Source organism: Delphinus delphis, chromosome 10 (assembly GCF_949987515.2).
Source record: "Delphinus delphis chromosome 10, mDelDel1.2, whole genome shotgun sequence".
Taxonomy (NCBI): domain Eukaryota; kingdom Metazoa; phylum Chordata; class Mammalia; order Artiodactyla; family Delphinidae; genus Delphinus; species Delphinus delphis.
The window spans coordinates 67,550,040-67,562,973 of record NC_082692.2 but is presented as its reverse complement, the minus strand read 5'-3'; the positions used below and the strand labels follow the sequence as shown (position 1 = coordinate 67,562,973).

General features: G+C 44.7%; 1 long non-coding RNA gene and 2 other non-coding genes across 3 annotated transcripts in view; 2 read left to right on the top strand and 1 right to left on the bottom strand.

The window, feature by feature from the left end:
- Positions 1 to 12,934, bottom strand: part of LOC132432352 (uncharacterized) — a 70,838-nt gene that overhangs the window by 11,120 nt on the left and 46,784 nt on the right. The gene's annotated exons all lie outside the window — the stretch shown is intronic.
- Positions 2,154 to 2,226, top strand: TRNAG-GCC (transfer RNA glycine (anticodon GCC)). The gene has a single exon. It is a non-coding gene; the product is annotated as a tRNA-Gly (tRNA).
- On the top strand, positions 4,061 to 4,167 carry LOC132433026 (U6 spliceosomal RNA). The gene has a single exon (XR_009521067.1). It is a non-coding gene; the product is annotated as a U6 spliceosomal RNA (small nuclear RNA).

Sequence of the window (12,934 nt, the reverse complement as noted above, 5' to 3'; positions counted from 1 at the left end):
GGCCCTGGGCTGGGAGTGGATTCCAAGGACCTCACCCCACTGGGGTAAGGCCCCCGGGATGCACTTTCAGGCACTGCCCAAGCAGCCACACTGCAGGGTGTGCCCCAGCCGGAGGAGGACCGAGGGGGTGGACGTGCTGCCTTGAAGGTGGGGAACACAGTCTGGTGACCCTGCAGGTGGGTGCGAGGAGCAGGGTGCTGGGCCACTCTGCCCCGGGGCTGGGTCTCAGGGGACAGAGGGCAGAGAGAGGGGAAGGGGGTGTGGGGAAGCCCTCAGGAAGGTGGTCTCAGGCCTCTTTCCTCTGACAGTACAACTCTGAATACTGCTATCTGAGCCTGAACTCTGGATTGGGGGGAGTCCTAGGGCCTCAGGCAGCGGCCAGTGGGCTCAGCCACGCTCCCCCGCCAAGGAGAATTCTGCCTCCTGGGTATCTGGGGCCAGTAGTGACCCCTGCTCAAAGCTGAAGACCTCACACAAGCTCTCCAAACTCCTCTACCAGATTCCCATTTTACTGTGAGTGTGGAAACTGAGGCCCAGGGAAGTTTAATAACTTGGGTGTGGGGAGGGGCCGCCCACACCCCAACCCTTGCCTGGGAAGGAATGATGGAATTGGAGTGCTTCATTCTGGGATCAGGCTCAGCCTCAGGGAGGCTTCAGGACAAGGCTACCCCGAGGCCTGACTGCACCGACTCTCCCTTCTGTCCCCAGCCAGCTGCCTCCTACCTGGCCTAGCATTGCCTCTTCCAGGAAGCCGCCCCTCCCCAGATTGACTTAAGTACCTTCGCTGTGCCCACTACCCCCTAACCAGTGCTCTGAGGGTTTGTCTAGCTGTGGGGCCCCCATGAGACTACAGGAGGGCAGGGCTGGCTTGCCTACCCCTGAGTCCCCGCAGAGGGAAGGGTGAGGCCTGGTGTGTGTACAGGTGAGTCCTTCTATCTCAGGGGGATTCCAGGGGGCTTTGTCCCAGGCCGCAAGTATAACGGCTTCCAGAGTAGGGCTGGGTCACAAGTATAACTGCCTCACAACCCGCCAAGGAAGTGGACCTGGAGATGCCTTCTGAAGGCGTTTTACCTGCTTATGTTAAAAGGCCTAAAAATATGCATGACCTTCGACCCAGCAATCCTGTTCCTGGGAATTTGCCCTAAGGAAATCACCACGTGAAGGAAAGGAGAAGCAGTTAGTCTCTAATTTGCTCTGTGGTCTTAGGAGAGTTGCTTTCTGGACCTCAGTTTCCCCGACTGTACAACGAAGGGCTGCAAACATACAGCCATCACACCTCATCTGTCCCATGTTCCACCCATGGCAGACATGGCCAGCTGATCACAGAATTCTTCAGTGGTCTAAATCCTGCGTCTTCAGGCTTCTCTGGTGGCGCAGTGGTTAAAAATCCACCTGCCAATGCAGGAGACACGGGTTCGAGCCGTGGTCCGGGAAGATCCCACATGCCGCAGAGCAACTAAGCCCGTGCGCTACAACTACTGAGCCTGCGTGCCACAACTACTGAAGCCTGCACGCCTAGAGCCCGTGCTCCGCAACAAGAGAAGCCACTGCAATGAGAAGCCCACGCACCTCAATGAAGAGCAGCCCCTGCTTACCGCAACTAGAAGAAATCCCACGTGCAGCAACGAAGACCCAAAGCAGCCAAAAATTAAATCAATCAATCAATCCTGTGTCTTCTAACGGGCTCCACATGACCCCTACCAATGGAGCAGAATCCCCCTCTTATTTACAGGATAGTCCCTCCAGTGCCCTGTAGCTGGAGTGACCTGTGAGGTCTAGAAGCATCTGGGGGACTCAGTAGACCAGGCCTTCTCTGGGGCTAGCTCTGCAAGCTATGGGAAGAAAACTATCCTTCCAGAAGCTGCCTCTCTCATGCTCAAAACTTAATTCTGCAACACACCCTTGAGGGGGTCTATCCACTGAAGTCCCTAGCTCATCATGACATCCTAACCAAAAATGTAGGCAACTACAAACACCCCAAAGAACTCCCCATTAGGATGCATATTAGCTAACTGGGGTGAATTTAGACAGGATGGTTTAAGAAAAAAGAAATTAATTTTCTTTTGCAATACTCCATGGCCCCAGTACAAACTGGGGGATCAAGAGATCTGGCCAGAAAATGGGTCATTGAATTACCATACCATCTTAGGACTTCCCTGGTGGTCCAGCGGGGAAGACTCCGCATTGCCAATGCAGGGGGCCCGGGTTCAATCCCTGGTCAGGGAACCAGATCCCATATGCCGCAGCTAAAAGCCCACATGCCACAACTAAAGATCCATCATGCTGCAACGAAAGATCCCGCATGCCACAACTAAAAGATCCTGAGTGCCGCAACTAAGACCCAGCACAGCAAATAAATAAATATTTAAAAAACAAAACAAAACAATACCATCTTGCAGCTGGATGTATTTTGTAAAAGGAATGGTAAATGGGGGGAAGCCCCACACATCCAAATGGTCACGACCCTATTCCAAGATCCAGATCTAAAAAACTCCTGCTGGGTGTGCCTGGCTCACACCCCTTCGAAGTGCCTTTTTCCCCCACAGGAGTTCGATGTTTTAAATGATTCCCTTATGAGTCTACCTCCTCGAGGTCCACAACCAGGAACTCCTACCCACCCCACCCCCCAGTTCTGAGAGGGGACAGTTTCCAGACCATCTGCCCCAAGCGCCCCTCCTGGGCTGTTGGAAATCCCACCACTTTATCCCTCAAACTTTGTCCTGTCCTCCATTACTGGAGGTGAGTCCAGCCAGTACTACATGAAGCAGGGCTACCTACCGGCCTCCAAATACCAAACTCTGCCCCTTAAGGGAAGTGCCAGCTGGTGGTGGAGGAACAATCAGAGTCCACGTCCCTTTTCCTATGGCTGACCTAGCTACTTGCAAAGAGAAATTTGGACGTTTTTCCAAAGGACTCCAGTTGGTTCATAGAGGAATTCACCAAGCTGACAATGTTCTATGAACTTACTTGGGGGGACACACAGGTCCTCCTTTCTACCTGCTGCACCTTTGGAAAGCCAGATCCTTGGTGCAGCCTGGGCACATGCCAACAAACTGGCAGCCCAAAATCAAGGATATATAATCTACCTTACGGAGGGGATGCAATCCCTGACCAAGATTCCCACTGAGACTACCAACAGGGAGGTAGAGGGCTTGAACACAGGAACCACATGATAACTTGCTTCATAGAAGGGATGAAAAGGTGTGTTGTTAAGGCTGTTAGTTATGACGAAGAACAACACGGGAAGTAACGCAGGGAAAAGATGAAAATCTGGTCCTCTTCCAGGACAGTTTGGTGGAGGCCTTTAGAAAGTATACCAATATTAATCCTGACTCCCCTGAAGGGCAAGTCCTAGTAAATACCCATTTTATCACTCAATCTGCCCCAGACATTAGGAGAAAATTAGAGAAGGCAGCTATGGGACCCCAAAAATTCTCAACAAAATATTAGCAAACCGAATCCAACAACACATAAAAACGATCATACACCACGACCAAGTGGGTTCATCCCAAGTTCATAAGGATGCTTCAACATACGCAAATCAATGTAATACACCACATAAACAAACAAACAAAGACAAAAACCACATGATCATCTCAATAGATGCAGACAGAGCATTTGACAAAATTCAACATCCATTCACGATAAAAACTCTTACCATACTGCGTATAAAGGGAACACATCTCAATATAATAAAAGCTATTTATGACAAACCCACAGCCGATATAATACTAAATGGTGCAAAGCTGATAGCCTTCCTGCTAAAATCTGGAACAAGACAAGGATTCCCACTCTCACCACTTCTATTCAACAGTATTGGAAGTCCTAGCCACAGCAATCAGACAAAAAAAGAAATAAATGTACCCAATTGGGAAAGGAAGAGATAAAATTGGCATTACACGCAGATGATATGATACTATATATAGAAATCTCTAGAGACTCCACACAAAAACTACTAGAACTTATAAACGAATTCAACAAGGTAGCAGGATACAAGATTAACATTCAGAATCAGTTGCATTTCTTTACACTAACAATGAAACACTAGAAAGGGAATGTAGTGCTTGCTTCGGCAGCACATATACTAAAATTGGAACAATACAGAGAAGATTAGCATGGCCCCTGCACTAGGATGACATGTAAATTTGTGAAGCGTTCCCTTTTGTTAACAGAAATCAAGGAAACACTCCCATTTACCACTGCAACAAAAAGAATAAAATACCTAGGAATAAACCTACCTAAGGAGACAAAAGACCTGTATGCAGAAATCTATAAGACACTGATGAAAGAAATTAAAGATGATACCAACAGATGGAGAGATATACCATGCTCTTGGATTGGAAGAATCAACATTGTGAAAATGACTATACTACCCAACACAATCTACAGATTCAATGCAACCCCTATCAAACTACCAATGGCATTTTTCACAGAATTAGAACAAAAAAATTGCACAATTTGTATGGAGACACAAGAGACCCCAAATAGCCAAAGCAATCTTGAGAAAGAAAAACGGAGCTGGAGGAATCCCAGACTTCAGACTATACTACAAAGCTACAGTAACCAAGACAGTATGGTACTGGCACAAAAACAGAAATATAGATCAATGGAACAGGATAGAAAGCCCAGAGATAAACCCATGCACATATGGTCACCTTATCTTTGATAAAGGAAGTAAGAGAGAAAAGACAGCCTCTTTAATAAGTGATGCTGGGAAAACTGGACAGCTACATGTAAAAGAATGAAATTAGAACACTTCTTAACACCATACACAAAAATAAACTCAAAATGGATTAAAGACCTAAATGTTAGGCCAGACACTATAAAACTCTTAGAGGAAAACATAGGCAGAACACTCTATGACACGAATCACAGCAAGATCCTTTTTGACTCACCTCTTAAAGAAATGGAAATAAAAACAAAAATAAACAAATGGGACCTAATTAAACTTCAAAGCTTTTGCACAGCAAAGGAAACCATAAACAAGATGAAAAGACAACCCTCAGAATGGGAGAAAATATTTGCAAACGAAGCAATTGACAAAGGATTAATCTCCAAAATATACAAGTATCTCATGCAGTTCAATATCAAAAAAACAAACAACCCAATCCAAAAATGGGCAGAAGACCTAAATAGACATTTCTCCAAAGAAGATATACAGATTGCCAACAAACACATGAAAGGATGCTCAATATCACTAATCATTAGAGAAATGCAAATCAAAACTACAATGAGGTATCACCTCACAATGGTCAGAATGGCCATCATCAAGAAATCTGCAAACAATAAATGCTGGTGACGGTGTGGAGAACAGGGAACCCTCTTGCATTGTTGGTGGGAATGTAAATTGATACAGCCACTATGGAGAACGGTATGGAGGTTCCTTAAAAAACTAAAAATAGGGCTTCCCTAGTGGCGCAGTGGTTGAGAGTCCGCCTGCCGATGCAGGGGACACGGGTTCCTGCCCTGGTCTGGGAAGATCCCACATGCCGCGGAGCGGCTGGGCCCGTGAGCCATGGCCACTGAGCCTGCGTGTCCAGAGCCTGTGCTCTGCAATGGGAAAGGCCACAACAGTGAAAGGCCCGCATACCGCGAAAAAACAAAACAAAACAAAAAAAACTAAAAATAGAACTACCATACGACCCAGCAATCCCACTACTGGGCATACACCCTGAGAAAACCATAATTCAAAAAGAGTCATGTACACAATGTTCATTGCAGCTCTATTTACAATAACCAGGACACGGAAGCAACCTAAGTGTCCATCGACAGATGAATGGATAAAGAAGATGTGGCACATATATATAATGGAATATTACTCAGCCATAAAAAGAAACGAAATTGAGTTATTTGTAGTGAGGTGGATGGACCTAGAGTCTGTCATACAGAGTGAAGTAAGTCAGAAAGAGAAAAACAAACACTGTATGCTAATACATATATATTGAATCCAAAAAAAAAAAAGGTTCTGAAGGACCTAGGGGCAGGACAGGAATAAAGATGCAGATGTAGAGAATGGACTTGAGGACACGGGGAGAGGGAAGGGTAAGGTGGGATGAAGTGAGAGAGTAACATTGACATATATACACTACCAAATGTAAAATAGATAGCTAATGGGAAGCAGCTGCATAGCACAGGGAGATCAGCTTGGTGCTTTGCAACCACCTAGAGGGGTGGGATAAGGAGGGTGGGAGGGAGACGCAAAAGGGAGGGGATATGGGGATATACGTATGCATATAGCTGATTCACTTTGTTATGAAGCAGAAACTAAGGCACCATTGTAAAGCAATTATACTATAATAAAGATGTTAAAAATAAAAGGGAATGTACAAAAACAGTTCCTTTTAAAATTGTGCCCCCCAAAATAAAATACCTAGGAATAAACCTGACCAAGGAAGTGAAAGACTTATACACTGAGAACTATAAAACATTAATAAAGGAAATTAAACAGGATTCAAAGAAATGGAAAGATATCCCATGCTCTTGGATTGGAAGATTTAATATTGTTAAATGGCCATACTACCCAAAGCAATCTACAGATTAAATGTGATCCCTACCAAATTACCCATGACATTTTTCACAAAACTTGAACAAATAATCCAAAAATCTATATAGAGCCATAAAAGACCCAGAATTGCCACAGCAATCCTGAAGAAGAAGAAGAAAAAAAAGGAGGCATAACTCTCCCAGACTTCAGATAATAGTATAAAGGTACAGTAATCAAAACAATGTGGTATTGGCACAAAAACAGACATATGGATCAATGGAACAGAACAGAGAGCCCAGAGATAAACCCATGCACCTCCAGTCAATTACTCTTCAACAAAGGAGGCAAGAATATACAATGGGAAAAAGACAGTCTCTTCAGCAAGTGGTGCTGGGAAAGTTGGACAGCTGCATGTAAATCAATGAAGTTAGAACACACCCCCATACCATACACAAAAATAAATTCAAAATGGCTTAAAGACTTAAACATAAGACATGACACCATAAAACTCCTAGAAGAGAACATAGGCAAAACATTCTCTGACATACATTGTACCAATGTTTTCCTAGGTCAGTCTCCCAAGGCAATAGAAATAAAAACAAAAATAAACAAATAGGACCTAGTCAAACTTACAAGCTTTTGCACAGCGAAGGAAACCAACAAAACAAAACAAACAGAAGAAAAAAAAAAGAAAAAACAACCTATGGAATCGGAGAAAATATTTGCAAACGATGTGAACAACAAGGGCTTAATTTCCAAAATATATCAGCAGCTCATACAACTCAACAACAACAAAAACAAACAACCCAATCAAAAAATGGGCAGAAGACCTAAATAGACATTTCTCCAAAGACGAAATACAGGTGGCCAATAGGCACATGAAAAGATGCTCAACATCACTAGTTATTAGAGAAATGCAAATCAAAACTATGAGGTACCACCTCACACCGGTCAGAATGGCAATCATTAAGAAGTCTACAGGGGGGACTTTCCTGGTGGGGCAGTGGTTAAGAATCGGCCTGCCGAGTCAGCCTGCCGATACAGGGGACACGGGTTTGTGCCCCGGTCCAGGAGGACCCCACATGCCATGGAGCGGCTGGGCCCGTGAGCCATGGCTGCTGAGCCTGTGCGTCCAGAGCCTGTGCTCCGCAACGGGAGAGGCCACAGCAGTGAGAGGCCCACGTACCACAAAAAAAAAAAAAAAAAGAATCGGCCTGCCAATGCAGGGGACACAGGTTCGAGCCCTGGTCCCGGAAGATCCCACATGCTGCGGAGCAACTAAGCCCGTGCGCCACAACTACTGAGCCTGTGCTCTAGAGCCCACGAGCCACTACTACTGAGCCCATGCACCACCACGACTGAGGTCCGTGCGCCTGGAGCCCATACTCTGCAACAGGAGAGGCCACCACAGTGAGAAGTGCACACACTGCAATGAAGAGTAGAGAAAGCCCGTGCGTAGCAATGAAGACCAAACACACCAAAAATAAATAAACAAATGATTAATTAATTTAAAAAAAAAGTCTACAGGGGACTTCCCTGATGGTCCAGTGGTTAAGAATCTGCCTTCCAGGGGCTTCCCTGGTGGCGAAGTGGTTGAGAGTCCACCTGCCGATGCAGGGGACATGGGTTCGTGCTCCGGTCCAGGAAGATCCCACATGCCGTGGAGCGGCTGGGCCCGTGAGCCATGGCTGCTAAGCCTGCGCGTCCGGAGCCTGTGCTCTGCAACGGGAGAGGCCAAAGCAGTGAGAGGCCCACGTACTGCCAAAAAAAAAAAAAAAAAAAATCTGCCTTCTAGTGTAGGGGATGCGGGTTCGATCCCTGGTCGGGGAACTAAAATCCCACATGCCACGGAGCAACTAAGCCTGCGTGCTGCAACTACTGAGCCCACACACCACAACTAGAGAAGCCCATGTGCTGCAGTGAAGAGCCCACATGCCACAATGAAAGATCCCACATTCCACAACGAAGATCCCATGTGCTGCAGCTAAGACTCGAAGCAACCAAAATAAATTTTTTAAAAAATGGATAACATGGGTACCTCTGATTAAAAAAAGAAAAAGTCTACAAAGGTGATTTCCCTGGTTGTCCAGTGGCTAGGACTCCATGCTCCCAGTGTGGGGGGCCTGGGCTCAATCCCTGGTCGGGGAACTAGATCCCACATTCCACAACTGGGAGTTTGCCTGCTGCACCTAAAGATCCTGCATGCCGCAACTGAGACCTGGCGTTGCCAAATAAATAAATAAATACTTTTTAAAAGTCTACAAATAACAAGTGCTGGAGAAGGTGTGGAGAAAAGGGAACCCTCCTACACTGTTGTTGGGAATGTAAGTTGGTGCAGCCACTGTGGAAAACAGTATGGAGGTTCCTCAGAAAATTAAAAATAGGGATTTCCCTGGTGGTCCAGTGATTAGGACTCCCCACTTCCACTGCAGGGGGCAAAAAAACCCCTAAAAATGGAATTACCGTATGATCCAGCAATACCACTTCTGGGCGTATATCCAGATAAAACTATAATTCAAAAAGATACATACATGCCTGTGTTCATAGCAGCACTATTCACAATAGCCAAGACATGGAAACAACCTAAATGGCCATCAACAGATGAATGGATAAAGAAGATGTGGTACATACACACAATGGAATACTACTCAGCCATAAAAAAGAATGAAATAATGTCATTTGCAGCAACATGGATGCAACTACAGATTATCATACTAAGTGATATAGGTCAGAAAGAGAAAGACAAATACCATATGATAACACTTATATGTGGAATCTAAAATATGACAAAAGATTGGATCAAGATGGCGGAGGAGTAGGATGTGGAGCTCACCTTCTCCCACAAAGACATCAAAAATATATCTACATGAGGAACGATTCTCACAGAACATGTACTGAACGCTGGCAGAAGACCTAAGGGCAAGAAAATCTCTATGTAACTGGGTAGGGCAAAAGAAAAAAAAAGAGAGAAAGAAAGGAATTGGGACAGGTCCTGCATCCCTGGGAGGGAGCTGTGAAAGAAGAAAGGTTTCCACACACTGGGAAGTCTACTCCCCAGCCTCAGACGCTTGCATTGTGGTGGTCAGGGGCTGCTGTGCTGAGGCTCAGACTTCCAAGGTCAGACCCCGGGACAGGGCTGGGGTTGGCTGTGCAGAGACAGCCTCAGGGGACTAGGGTGTGGTCACCACAACTGAGGGAGTATGGGAAGAAGCCTGGGCCCACCAGAGAGGGAAGGTGCTATTGTTGGGAGGTGCACGAGAAGAGGGGCGGGACTGCCATAGGAGCTTCTTTCTCCGTGCGCACTCTCAGGCAGCAGAACACCACCTACACATGCTCCAGGGGTGGGTGTAAGCGTCCACTGCCGTCTCGAACTCCAGAGGCAGATGCAGACTGCTCCTGCTGCCGAGGGTCCAGGAACCGGGCACCAACAGCTGCCCCTGCCTTCCAGGAGCGTGTTCAGGCCACACACCTGCACACCCACTACCAAGGGGATAACAGCCAGCACATACCGAGGAAAGAGACGGCAGGCATCCAAACCAACAACAGCCCTCGGGCCAAAAAGATATTAAACCCACACAGTCTACACAGGGATGCTTCTGCATAAAATAGCCCTCCAAGACTACAGTAGATAATTGTTTCTCCTAAACTCACAGAGTAAGAGAAATATAAGCAAAATGAAGAAGCAAATGAACCACCCCCAGTTAAAAGACCAAGAGAATTCCCCTGAAGGAACAATGAAACAGACCTCTTCAGTCTAATAGACACCAAGTTCAAAAAGGAGGTAATGAAAATACTGAAGGAATTAAGAAAGGCTATTGATAGAAATGCAGATTACTGTAAAAAGGGTCTAGAAACTATAAGGAGGAACCAAGAAAAATGAGAAAATTCATTTGCCTTTAACTCGGAGAAAGCTGAGTTAAAGGCAATGAATAGCAGAATGAATAATGCAGAAGAAAGAATAAATGACCTGGAAGATAGAATAATGGAAATTACCTAATCAAAACAGCAGACAGAAAGCCAAATCAAAAAAATGAAAGCAATATAAGAGACCTATGGGATAATATAAAGCATGCCAATCTATGCATGACAGGGATTCCAGAAGAAGAGAGAGAAAAGGGGATTGAAAATGTATTTGAAGAAGTTATGGCTGAAAACTTCCCAAACCTAAAGAAGGACACAGATATCTAGATACAAGAAGAACAGAGGGTCCCAAACAAGATGAACCCAAACAGACCTACACCAAGACATATGATAATAAAAATGGCAAAAGTTAAAGAGAGGATTCTAAAGGCAGCAAGAGAAAAACAAAGAGTTAATTACAAGGGAAACCCCATAAGGCTCTCAGCTGATTTCTCTACACAAACACTGCAGGAGTGGCAAAATATATTCAAAGTCTTGAAAGGGAAAAATCTGGAACCTGGAATATTCTACCCAGCAAGATTATCATTTAGAATAGGAGGAGAAATAAAGAATTTCTCAGAAAAGCAAAAAGTAAAAGAATACAGCAATACTAGACCTTTCCTAAAAGAAATATTGAAAGGTCTTCTCTAAATAGAGAAGCAGGAAAATATAGGAAGAAGGAAATCATAATCGGAAAATAAATCACTTAAATTAGCCAGTACATAGATCAAAAAGAAAAAAAAAACCTATTTGTGAAAGTGACGATAAACACAAGGAACAGCAAAAGGATAAACATGAAGATGTAAAAAAGGACATCTAAATCATAAAATTTCGGGAAGGAGAGTAAGAAAATGTAGATTTCTTTTTTTTTAATGTGTTTGAGCCTATATGACTCGGTCTAAAGCAAGCAGGTATAGGAAGGGACTAACATACCTGAAAAACAGGGAAACCACAAATCAAAAACATACAATAGATTCACAAAAACCAAAAAGAACACAAGATAGAATAAAAGGAAATCATCAAACCACAAAAAGAAAAAGAATGGGGCTTCCCTGGTGGCGCAATGGTTGAGAGTCCGCCTGTCAATGCAGGGGACACGGGTTCATGTCCAGGACATGGGTTTGTGCCCCGGTCCGGTCTGGGAAGATCCCACATGCCGCGGAGCAGCTGGGCCCATGAGCCATGGCCGCTGAGCCTGCACGTCCGGAGCCTGTGCTCCACAACGGGAGAGGCCACAACAGTGAGAGGCGTACCACAAAAAAAAAAAAAAAAGAAAGAAAAGAAAAAGAAAGGAACAACCCAGAAACAGAATCAAATGGAAAACAAGGTTTAAAATGGCAATAAATACATAGGTATCAATAATTACCTTAAAGGTCAATGGACTGAATGCTCCCATCAAAAGACATAGAGTGTCAGACTGGATAAAAAAACAAGAGCCTACAATATGCTACCTACAAGAGACCCACCTTAGGGCAAAGGACACACATAGACTGAAAGTGAGGGGATGGAAAAAGATACTTCATGCAAACGGAAATGACAAGAAAGCGGGAGTTGCAATACTCATATCAGACAAAACAGACTTTAAAGCAAAGGCTATAAAGAATGATAAGGAAGGACACTATATAATGAAAAAAGGATTAATACAAGAAAAGGATTTTCTCTCATCAACATATATGCACCTAATATAGGAGCACCCGCACACATAAAACAAATACTAACAGAAATAAAAGGAGAAATCAATGGGAATACAATAATAGTAGGAGACTAACATCCCACTCACATTAATGGGCAGATCTTCCAGACAGAAAATAAAAAGGCAACAGAGATCCTAAATAATACAATAGAACAATTCGAATTAATTGATATTTTCAGGACATTACATCCAAAAAAAAACAAAAACGAAAACAGAATACACATTCTTTTCAAGTGCACACGGAACATTCTCTAGGATTGACCACATACTGGGGCATAAAATTAACCTCAACAAATTTAAAAGTATAGAAATTATTTCAAGCATCTTCCCTGATCACAAAGGCATGAAACTAGAAATCAACCACAGGAAAAGAAATGAGAAAAAAATGATTACACTGCAATGAGAAGCCTGCGCACCACAACAAAGAGTAGACTAAACAACATGCTACTACAAACCAATGGGTCAACGAGGAAATAAAAAAGGAAATTAAAAAATACCTTGAGACAAATGACAATGAAAACACAACCATACAGCGACTTCCCTGGTGGTCCAGTGGTTAAGACTTCGCCTTCCAGTGCAAGGGGTGCAGGTTTGATCCCTGGTTGAGGAGCTAATACCCCACATGCCTCATAGCCAAAAAACCAAAACATAAAAGAAGCGGGCTTCCCTGGTGGTGCAGTGGTTGAGAGTCCGCCTGCCAATGCAGGGGATACGGGTTCGTGCCCTGGTCCGGGAAGATCCCACATGCGGCGGAGCGGCTGGGCCCGTGAGCTGTGGCTGCTGAGCCTGCACGTCCGGAGCCTGTGCTCCGCAATGGGAGAGGCCACAGCAGTGAGAGGCCCGTGTACTAGTTTAAA